General features: G+C 40.3%; 1 protein-coding gene across 1 annotated transcript in view; it reads left to right on the plus strand.

Annotated features, from left to right (window-relative positions):
* Positions 1-1,481: 1,481 nt before the first annotated feature.
* LOC115046162 (nuclear receptor coactivator 3-like) overlaps positions 1,482-12,111 on the plus strand; it is a 58,005-nt gene continuing 47,375 nt past the window's right edge. The window contains exon 1 of the mRNA XM_029506353.1: positions 1,482-1,592. The gene's annotated coding sequence lies outside the window, so the exon portion shown is untranslated. The remainder of the gene's footprint in view (positions 1,593-12,111) is intronic.

Consider the following 12,111-nt stretch of genomic DNA (forward strand, 5'->3'; position numbering starts at 1 on the left):
ATTGACTCAATCACATTTCCCAATCACCCACAAGCTGATGATTAATTATTCATTAATTAAGAATCTTTGAGAATAACACATAGTTTTAGTCCCTTGGGTCTGTAAAACACTCATAAAACAGCTCATAAAAATATACAGCATAATCATTGCCATGGAGATGCAAAAATACTTTGTAGATAATAGCAAATGACGCTCTGTTTAGAAAAAGTGGTCAAAAAGAAAAAAGAAAACGATATAGATACAAAAAAAAAAAGATATTTGAAGGCGTGCACAAAAATAAGTTACTCCCAGCTTTGAGTACTAATACCTTTCAAAACTTCACTTCTATTACTACATCTTGTTATTACTACACTGTACAATACACTGTTAAAGTGTTTTCTCTGCAATCTTTTTTAAATTTATGTATGGTATGAAAACTGAATGAGAAATTAAGCTTCTTTGAATGCATCAAATTTTGTCATTATCACATTATTTTTGTATGTACGATAATGCAATTAGAGCACAAATTCAGTTGAAAACCCTGTCGGATTCCTTCACACAATAACCTGTGAAAAATAAATGCAGACCTGACATTCCCAATGATGGATTAGCAGGGATTCTGGCCAAAATCAAGATTGCATTAACACATCAGTGGGGGCTTGTAGTCTGGGTTAAGAGCAAGACAATGAAATACGACTCAGAAGATCTAGTTGTGTTTAAATACTTATCAGATGCCAAAACAAAATCCCAATGAGGGCACTACCAGAAAGTGAGGCAAGTTTGTGTCCTGATTTGCCAATTTATTACTTTATTATCGCTGCAAAATGGTTCAACCTGTTCAAGTACCTTCATGTTTTCTGTATACTGGGCAAAAAGCAGGAGCCTCAAAAGAGGTCAGATCTGTCCAGAGCTGGATATGCTTTTCAAAACTGCAGGTACCAACACACTTTTTGTACATACACATGTATGTTAAAACAAATATATAAACAGGGAGGGAGGGGTGGTATAGATTTTTTTTTTTTATTATTGTAGTGGCCCTTTAAAGTGTTGACAGATAAAACACTATAACTTGTCCAAATGGACAAACATTTCCTCAGCAGGCAAAGATAAACCCTTCCTGCCCTAATTTACTCTCTTTACTTTAGGCTGCCCATGTCTCTACCCCCCCACATCCTCCAGCCACACGCGCCCACTTTAAGTGGAAAGTCTGTAAATTGTGCTTTTTGATAACGTGGTTGGGGGGGAGGGGCGCTCTTTAAAAGAAAACATTCAGCTTCAGGTGTCGTGTTGGGGGAGGTGGGAGCCAGACAGACAGTGCCCCCCCCCCAGCCAAGGTCTCTCCCTCTCTCACGCTGCCCCCGACCCCCCCCCCCCCCCGTGCCGTGGTGGAGTCTGCCTGTAGTCCGCGTCCGGATTGGAGGAGGCAGCAGGAAGCCAGGCGCTCCGCTCAAACGGACTTCATTACCCAAAACCCACTGCGGCGCCTCAACTTACAGAACTGGCTTCTTGGGCTCCGGGAGTGTTTCCCATTTAAACAAACAGTGCCGAAGATGGCGGAGAGTTAATGGTGTAAAGAAGAAATTATCGATCCAGTACAGCGATACGTCTACAAGGTAAGAGCCCCGCCGGGCGCCGGGTGACATTCGGCCGATTGGAGCCGACTTTGCATTTGTTTTTTTTGTTTTTTTTTTTTTGCATTTCGATAGAAAGACGGAAACGTACTGACTTGGGCTCCCAACGGCTGTGCACTCTCTCTCTCTCTCGCTCACACACACACACACACACACACACTCACACACGATATTGGCATCGGCAGAGTGCATGGTCATTTAGTCCATGACAGCAAAGGTTCACTAATCTTTCCATGGCGGGGATGAGGTGTACGCCGGCCGGCCGGCCGGCCGTCCTGCTGCTGCTGTTTTCCTTTTTCTCAGCCTTTGCTGCAAAATGAAAGACTGTTCGGGCGATGTTGTTAAGTTGACGATGGTGCAAGCTGGCCAGTTAACGCACAAGCTGGTGGCTCGGATGCGTGTTTCCCAATTGACACGCTGGAAGTTTGTTATTTTTTTAACTGTCGCCTTTTTTTTGAGGAGGCAAAAAAAACAAAACAAAACAACAACAGACACACAGGCTTTACACACTCAGCAGCGGTGATAGTTCACTGATGAGTCCGCCTGTCTGACTGTGCAGCCTGATGCTGCCCCGACAATGAGGGGAATCTGCACCTCAAGTGCTTCTGATGAAGTGAACGATGCTTGGAAGAAGTTTGTGGTGGTTTGGTTGAGAGACAGTAAATACTTACTGACTGGCTTTCTGTATATCAGTCAGTCAGCCTGGCTACCTTCATGGGTCCTGCGTGCCGAGCTATTATACATATATAAAGTGCTGTAACACTCATGCACGTGCACATTGAACGCACCATGTATTGCTGTATATGTGTGAGGTGAATGAGCAAAATGCCCCCACCCCCACACCATGTTTTGGTCTCGTTCATAACTCCATCCTGTCATCTGCTTCATCCAATAATGGATCTCACTGTATATCTGCAGGGGGCAGCAACGTAGTCCTGTGTATATACACTGCTCTGTAACCCTTTAACATCCACAGGCTCATCCCTGAAACAGCCAGCCTGCGTGTGCACGTGTGTGTGTGTGTGTGTGTGTGCGTGTATATGTGCGTGCGCTGAAAAGCACTGTGTCCTTGAACATGTCACCAGAGCCCTATTAAAGTACCTGCCTGCACAGAATAATTGGAGTCTCCTCATCAGTGTGTGTAAACAGAAGTTGAATGGAGGTGATGCAAATGGTTTGTGTGTCAGTGTGAGCAGGTGAGGGGATGTGAATTTGTTATATCGTTGACTGTGTTGAATTTGCCCTCACTCGCAGCTGCATTTCGTGACTAAATGGGGCCAAAGCTGATGATTATTGTCATTCTCGACGAAGCTGTCATTATTTTGCTATGTAGAAAATATGGAGAAAAATGTGAAGAAAAATAATGGAGCATCCATCTCAGTTTTCCTGAATTCAAATAGGTATTTGAAATATCTTGGTTATATTCAGTTCACAAAGATGTGTGTCAAAAAAAAAAAAAAATAGAAGCAAATCCTTATATTTGAGAAGCTGCTACCAGAGAGTATTTATTGATAAATGACATTAACCAACACTCCCTTTTTTGCACAAAGCTGGCACTGGCATCTCAAAATGAAACAGTTGTTGTTCTTGATCCCTTTTTAATTGCATCTGACTTTTTTGATCTGGAGGGTTTGCATTCAAAATGTCATGAATAAGTTAAAAGTGATACTAAATTTAGACGGATGGATGGATAATTGGATATAAAGATAAATAGATGGACATATGGAGATAGTATTTTATGAATCCCAAAGGGAAATTTCAGTGTAAAAGAGGCCACTAAACACAAATCTGAAAAACAGTGAGCTAGATAAAAGACTTATCTCTTAGTTAAAATATTAAATTATATTAAATTCAACAAATAAATAGAACAGAATTAAAATAGAACATAGACTATTCACCATATATTGAATCCACTGAACAATGAGGTCATCTAATTGACCAATTAAGATGAATATTCTTTAATACAGCTGTACAGCAGGAACATTATTAAAAGATTTATTGTGAGTTTTTCTTCCTTGCTTACAAACTTTGAAGCATTACTTGTTTCACTGGGTGAAATTGGAACATATTCATCTGTTGGCTAAGATAGCTGACTAACTTCATCTGTTGGACAGATAAAAATATATTTGACATGTAAAACAATTGTCAAATTCAAAATGAAAATAATCATCAGCTTATAGTATTTATTTTGCTGTTTCCTTTTGTTTGAAGATTCTTGTTTTACGTTAATTATGTTCTTGTTTATCCACTTATCAATCAATTTATGCTTTTGAGCTGTATATTCCTGTTGGAGAATACTCTTGCAGTGACATTGGGTCTTACTCCTTTTGAAAGCAGCTGTCACTGCTCTTTCTGTCGATAAATAGTTAATGAACTCAGACTCGGGATTTAATAAATCTATCAATATCAAATAGTATTGATTTATAAAATACACTTCTGTCTATCAAATAACTAATTGATTGGTCAACTGCAGGCTGTGGCCCTAGTGGAGGGGTGTGGAAGCCGTGAGCGCTCAGCTCATCCCACAGCGTCCCTCTCCTGACAGATTTACAGTCAACTCTGTGGCCCAAGCCTCCGCACACGTGCAGACACACGCCTACAAACCGCACACAAGGAGTTCTGAGGGAACGCAGTCAGGAAAGGGGTGAGGGCAAGCTGCTTGCACCCATGGGCACCCATGAGGGATCTTTGCTAAGCGGATGGTGGGATGGCAACGTTGAGGAGGGTGACAGTGATGCATGATGTTTGCTCAATGAGGAAAAAGGGGGACAGAGGTTATCAAGGGATGCTGATGACTGGGTCAGGCACGGGGGGCAGGGCTCAGGAGGCTGAGTGGGAGGAAGGTCGGCTCTCGCAGACTAGCCTTGGAGAATAGGAACTTGTGTATGTGTGTGTGGACGGATGGGGAGGGGCTCAGGTGGAGCCTCTTGCTGGAATTTTACCTGGCCCTCTTGTCTTTTGTGTCCTTCTCTTTGTGTCCCTTTTTGTGCAGTCAGGAAGTTTTTTTCCACATTCTTTGCTGTGCTTTCTTTCTCTCCCTCTCTCTCTCTTTCAATGGTATGTCTATTGCTGCTCCACCACCTCCCCACCAGCTGCAGTGAAGTGAGCTGAACTGTTGTCCTTTGCGAATTGGGTTAGGGTTAGGTGTCAGGGTTTGTTAAAGAGGAATTAATCTAGAACGGCTCTCATTGATTTCACTTTTTGATGGAGGGGTCACTTTCTTTCCTTCTTCAACTTCTTCTTTTTTTTTTTTATTTTTTTTTTTTATTTCAGTTATGTGTGTCCTCCAGTTATTTATGTGTCATTTCCAGTCCAGCTGTAGACAACCCACGCCTGTTTTGAGAAGATCTCAGTAAGTTTGCACAACCCTGGCATTGACTTCCCAAAATAAAACAGTTGTTGTTCTTGATCCCGTTTTAATTACATCAGACAACCGTAAAGTTTATTCTCAACAGGCTGGATATCTTTTGTCTTTTCTGACAATTTTACTGACTTCTCAGGGATTAGTCCATTAACTGCTAAAAATCATCTGCAAATATTTTGACTAACAAATAATTGTTCATAGTACTTTTTAAGAAAGAATGCCACAATACTCTGGTGCCAGTCTCTCATATCTAGTGTTTGGCCATTCATGTTGGACGCTGAGTGTGTATATGTTGGACATTTTTAACATTTTTTTTTCTCAATTGAGAAAATAAATAGATAAGTTGAGGACAAAAATAATACCAAAACAATATTTTTCCAGTTTAAGCCAAATCAGCTATATAGGGGCCAAGTGTCCTTGATTTCTGATCCAGTTGGTGGCTCTGACTGCCTTCTTTACCTAAGACGTATGATTGTTGTCATATTTGGACCCAGCCACCAGGCCAAATGATGATTTTGGTTAAATGAAGTCATGACTAATACTAGGAAAATCATAACAGGAATGCAGAACATGAACTTAAACCTTAAGCCAAGTTTCTGTTGCCATGCCCGTCAAGTCTTCCTTTCTAGACAGGCACATTTAAAATTGACAGTGACAAAATGAGAGCAGATTTATAGCTCTAAATTCTAAGTACCACATGCCAGGATTGCATAACGACAAAAGCAGACTCGCCGATTTTAGATAGAAATTTACTTTAAAAAATGAAGTGACAACTATCGCTGGCAGATTTCATCAAATCTATTGGTCTACTTAATTAAGTTGATTTTCGTGCATTGGTTGGATTTGGAGTCTTGCGTTGACTTTTGAAGTTTATTTTTATGGAACTCATGTTACAACTCAGGAAACTTGTAAAAAAAAGTCGTAAGACTTAATGGCTAAAAACTGTACATGATGTACAAAGAGACTGAGGCTGAATGCTGCTTGTCCAGGAAAGAAATTGGCATCCTCACCAATTGATATGCCATGTAGAGGAGAGAAAGTCAGTGAAAAATTAAGAGAAACCCCTCTAGTATGAAGAATAACTTGCCTATTTCATCTTATGTCAGAGCAGAAAAGTAAATTTAGAATAAATAAACTTTTGTTCCTGTTTCAAAACAGTTCAAGCGTAACTAATTGAGGTTTAATGCTGATGCAAATCACCAACTTCTGCATCATTCACCAATTCCTTTTCAGACTTGGAAAGCAAAACAAGCGAACAAACAAAAAAAAAAGACAAAAACTGCAATTCGATGCGATTCGTCATTCTTGAATTTCATGTTAAGTCAGTATTTGCCAAAATTTGTGCAGCTTTTCTGCCAGAAGCCAGAAGTCACAGAGGAAACAGTCCCACGCAAAGTCATCAAGAGACACTATCCTGAATCAGTTGTTGATTCTTTACTCATTGATAGCTTTTTCTCTGTCTCTCCCATAAGTATACTTGCACGTATTTTATAATCATATAAACTGAAAGAAAAAAAAAAAAGATTTGTACGTTAAACAATACAACTGTAACTTTCCCTTGTTTATTCCTTTATGAGCTGGTGGTAGTGTTGTGAGCGTGTTTGAGTGATATAAATGTGCTGCTCGTGTTGGAGGCAGTGCTTTAGTGGAGCAGCTCTCATGACTCAAGATGATACAGGAAGGAATGTTTGGTGCTACAGTGCCACAATTTCTGTGTTGACACCACATGCAGTATTACAAAGATTCAAAAAAACTCAAGTGAAATGAATCACCATAACTATAAAACACAGTTCTTTTGGCTTAGGCAAACACATATTTCTTTAACCAAAAAAGGGGGCTTTGGAATCAGTGAGCCACAAGAGCTGAAGTATTTATTCCTAACCCAAATATAAGCATTTATAGTTTTTTGTATGTATCTTTATGAGATGATTAGATTTTACTAAATGTTTTTTCTGCTCATCTGTCTGCAAGACCCCTTGCAGCGTGTGCAGGGTTGGAGTTAAAGTTGCGCTAAGGAACGAAATGCACCCAAACCTGGCTCATCTTTGCCCTCCAGAGCAGCCCTTGTCACAATTCATGTAAAAGAAAATAAAGGCCTAAAGAATAATAAAAAACGGAGCAATATTTAAGAAAAAAACAGAGGGGATTGACTAATTTCTCATCTATCACTGATGCACTAGCAGAGAGATGACACTTAAGTGGCTCACCAAACAGTTATTAAGAACGGAGAACATGGACTAAAAGCATAAATAAGCAGTCACTGTGCTGATTTGCATTTTTATTGGTTTATGCAATTTGAGGAAATCACCAGAAAAATGAAGTGAAACATTTTATGAAATGTCAGTAAAAATTAAAATACAGTTGTTGGTTTGTTTGTTTTTTTGCCACAGCTCAGGTTGCCTTGCACAATAATGTAACATAGTAGTTCCCAAAAGTAAGATGATGTGTGTGTAAGTGAGATTCGTGACAAGAGTTGACTTTGTGAATGAGGCAGCAGAATAACCGGACACTAAAACCACCAGACTCTCAGCTGTGGTTGTTATTGTTTGTTCGCACACAATGCCATGTGCCTTTGCCACTGATCCCAAAGTTAAATCTCATGTACCAAAACCAAGCAGTTTTTACATTCAAACCTTGACAATAAGCCACATTCATCATATTGTCAACATTATGAATGTTTTACGGACCTAAATATATTCACATTGAAATTTTGATAAATATCTAAGAAGCTATGAACCAGTGAAATATCGGCAGCTCTGTAATCAGCCGCTGAGCAAACATTTCTGTAATTACAAGACCAACAGGTCAGAAGGAAGCAACCTTGTAAAATTAATACATCTATTTTATGGTTAGCTATTAAGGCAGTTAAATCAACGAGACTTCGAAAGCTTTTATCTTTTCTAAAATCAGCTTGTTTTTTGGATGTTTTTTATATATATTTTTTATTTTTTTTACAGATATCTGGAGTTTAGAAATTTAATATACTTTTACATAATATGCAATTTAAAGGCCTTATCATAGATTATGAATTGGGTATTATTCTGATATTTTTATAGAACAAAATGATTAATCAAAACTAGCCAGAGATTAATTAATGACAAAAATCATTTGTAAAAAGCAGAAATTGCTGCCGTTTGTTGTTATGGAGTGTTTATATTGCTCTGCCCTAGTCAGGCCAGGGGTAAACACTGATCCAGATTGAGTTGTGAAACCAGGTCACTAAATATGTGATGACCTGCTCAGACAAACAACAAACATGGGTCAGGCCTTTGCATGGACCTGAAATTGATCCAAGAATTGTGTCAGTCACTTCTACTTTTTAACCGTTTTAACGTGTTTATACCTTCTTTTTTTTTTTCTGTGATGAATGGAATAACTGAATATCAGTCAGACTCGTTAGGAACTGATAAGAAAGACAGAAGAGACAGGGATGAGCTGATGTACAGTCAGAACAGTTGACAGCATATCCTCTGTCTCTGTTTCCTTTTATTCCCCAGAACGCCTCAGTGCAGCTCATATCCTTTTCTGAGGGTATTTCTTCTGTGAGAGGAATGTCAAGTGCCCATCCCGGTGCATTTGTCCCTATTCTGTTGTTGTGTTTTGTTATTTGCACTTCAGTCTCGATTTCTGTCTTTTTGTCCCTCAATCCTCTTGTTCACCTCAGCCTTTGTTTTCTCCTTTGTGTTTCCTTTTCACTGCGCACATTTAGCTGTTGCCCAAGAAAGTAAAGTAAGTTTGTGTTAATATAAAACAGTATTTGTGTGCGACCGTTGCCTATTTTGATTTTTGTTTTTGTTTTTGTTTTTTTGGTTGGTTTTGTGTGTGTGTGTATGTTGGTGCAGGTCCGTATATCTGAGTAGAGGGAGATGAAGGTGGGTGAGCGGGGAGGGGGGGGCATGGAGAGTCGTTTTATTAACGTGGCGACTCCCGCTAAAATTCAGGGAGTGCTGTTGCATCCAGCTGTTACCGGTTGCATGAGGCTTCGTTGCCATGGCAACACAGCCCTTCGCGCCTGCTCAAGGTCGTTCATCCAGTTCCGAACTGAGCAGCGAGCTGCACAGAGGATGTACATGGTGAGAGAGAAAAGGCATGCATGCACACACACACACAGAGAAGGAGAGAAGATGTACTTCAAAGTGACCAATCAAAAGCACTTTAGTGGCGTTGTGGTTGGTGAACAAACTAAGCCCCCCCACCCCCACCACACACACACACACACACACGCACTTTCTTTCTTTCTTCAATAAAGAAACAAACAAAAAAGAACCCCTGGCCTTGGGGCTTGTAGGTTCTTTTGCCAGCTGATAAAATATTTAGTCGGTCAGTGGGAGAGAGAGGGATACAGTGGCTGGAGAAGAAGCGAGCAGCAGAGCTTGACTTTGTGTTTTCCTTTCTCTATTGGTGCATTGCTGTGAAGCTACCTGGGTCTCATCTCTACTCTCTGCTGTTTGTTTGCTGCCACAGACTGGACTCAGCAGAAAATCTTCGATATATCAAATCGAAATGACCATTTTGCAGGTTCATCGCATGTTACAGCGTGAAATAGAGTCTAATTAAATCTTGTTGACTGTATGTCTCTGATACCTAATGTAAGGCGTGTCAGATGGTGAATTGTGGTGCTTCTTGTTTCCACATGTTAACAGCTCAAATAGAGGAAAGAGGTCGTCAAGTCCACAGCAGTGCTTGGAGCTAAATGTAAACGCTAACATGGTTACATTCTCATGCTGTGATGTGTGTGCTAATTTGCACTGAACAAAAAAAAATGCTGGTATTTAGTCATAAACTTAAGTGTTAGGGTAGGGATTGCCAAAGTGATAAACTTCATCCTGAACTTTATCCTGTTTCAGACATAAATGTCTGAACCAGATTTGTTGTCGAACCTTTGAGATATTTAATTTCAAACCACAAACGTCAACTTCATGGCAATGCAAGAGGGCAAATCCATGCAATTCATCTGCAGGGCCCCCACATTTCATGGTAGCGTGTGAAATAATTTTTGCATCTCAGTAATTTGTCAGTTGCCTGATAATCAGATAAACACAAGCTGAAGTCAATTTGGTAACCATCTGGATGACACATCAATGTTGAAGTCGGTTTAGTATTTATTATTGATTGAATCTGCACATCACCAAAAACAATATATTTACGATGAGTACAGTGGAATCACAAGTTAGTTAGTTTGAAGATGCAACTTTAAATGGCTTTAAATGATATAACAGCATTGCTATATATATATATATCAACTTGATGGTGAGCAGCCAGCCAGTCGGGTGGGCTTCGCCTGACCTCCCCTCCATATATATATATATATATATATATATATATATATAATTAGAAATCGCATCTTCTAACTAACTAACTTGTGATTCCACTGTTCCGCACTCATCTTTTTTTAGGGTTAGGGTTTTTATCCTGAGAATAGAAGACACTGTCCTAAGGGCTCACCCAGCGAGGAGGCCTCGGGAACCTGTCTTGCATTGTTTGCTCTTTAAACACATTAAGATCAAATACAAAACGCGTGTCAACATATGTTACTCGTACTATTACTGAATCCCTCTCAAAATCATGTAAAAACATGTGCTGGTGCCTAAAATGGACAGTGGGTTTTGTTCTGCTGGAAGGTCTGCTGGAATTTCACAAAACAACACAAATCTCTGGGAGTGCAGTGAGGTTTTTTGTCACTTTTGTTGGTCAGTGACATGATGGGATAGAGCACCCATGTGTGTATGTATCATTGTTTAGAGAGTTCAAAAAACTTAATATGTCACGTTTTTGTGAGCCCCAAGCTGTGGAGAGCTAGATTTAAGGAGGAGGAGGGCTTAGTTTCACATTTCTTCTTGCTGCAAAGTAATAGTTGCTTGTTAAAGCGGTCCTCTGAGTGTGTAAGAAGTGGAGTTGTGTTTTTTCTACTTATTTTCCATTGTAAAAATGTCTTTTAGAGCTCTTTAACATGCACGCTCATGGACATGCACGTGTGTACGTGCGCACACACACACACACAGAATCACACTCAGACACTCACACAAACATTTATGGGACAGGAGTTGAGGTAAATGTTACCAGCTGCAGCACAGCAAGCAAGTGGTTTCAACTCTGCCTGAACCTGGCTGTTACGTGACCACCTCCTCAACTTAATTCACTCTTGTCCTGCCTTCCCCTCAGTCGCCACACCTCCTGTATCACTCTACCAACCTCACAAGCACGCACACTGATGTATTTAATATATATCCAATATATAAACACAGCTACGTCAACCTACCAGTCCTTCTCACTAGTGTCACCAGCATGATTCATGTCAGGATAAGCAGCAAGATCTCCAAGGACAGCTACCCCCACCTCGTCACCTTGATGGTGAGCAGCCAGCCAGTCGGGTGGGCTTCGCCTGACCTCCCCTCCAAGGCTGCAATGTCACAGAAACTTGTTTATCTTCACCTCCTGTCAAGCTCAATCTTAAAAACACTACACAGCATCAAGAATTGGTGATGGCTTAATTCTCTATTTTTTTTCCTTTGGATCCACATTAGCTACCACAAAGTGGTCACTAGTCCTCCATGTAGTGAGATTAACAAACCCTGGAATTTTTTTGCCTCAATAGCAATTTTTGATCCCACAACACTTGCTATCAGCTCGGTAAGTCAACCCAGGTTTGTCCTGTCTGGTTGGCAGTAGCCCTCTCACCTTGTATCTCACTTTGCACTAAATATTATAAGACTCTCTTTATCTGTCTATACTATAACTTGTGTGCGCATGTATTATTGTAGTATTTCGATTTTGGTAAAATATTTCTGATTCCGATGTCTAACTTGCCTGCTGTATTGTAAAGTGTCCTGGGAGTACAACAAACCCATGAACCATCTGTGCGATCTTGTGGCTGGACTGCAGTGCTCTTGTTAAGGTCTGTGTATCAGCCATAGAATAGCAGTCCCCTCCTGAGCTTAAGTAGCATCATGACAGACAGTCTGTGGACTGTCAACGCTCGTCTTAGTATCTCTGGACTCGTACAGCTTCAAAAGCTGACAGATGACTCTCAGTCCATCTGATCAATCCACATGTCTCATGTACAAACCGAGTGAGCAAGCAGGCTTTTTTCAGCCCCTGAAAACTTGCTCTTCAGAGGAAACTTCTGGCAATCTGCTC

This window comes from Echeneis naucrates, chromosome 7, assembly GCF_900963305.1.
Source record: "Echeneis naucrates chromosome 7, fEcheNa1.1, whole genome shotgun sequence".
Taxonomy (NCBI): domain Eukaryota; kingdom Metazoa; phylum Chordata; class Actinopteri; order Carangiformes; family Echeneidae; genus Echeneis; species Echeneis naucrates.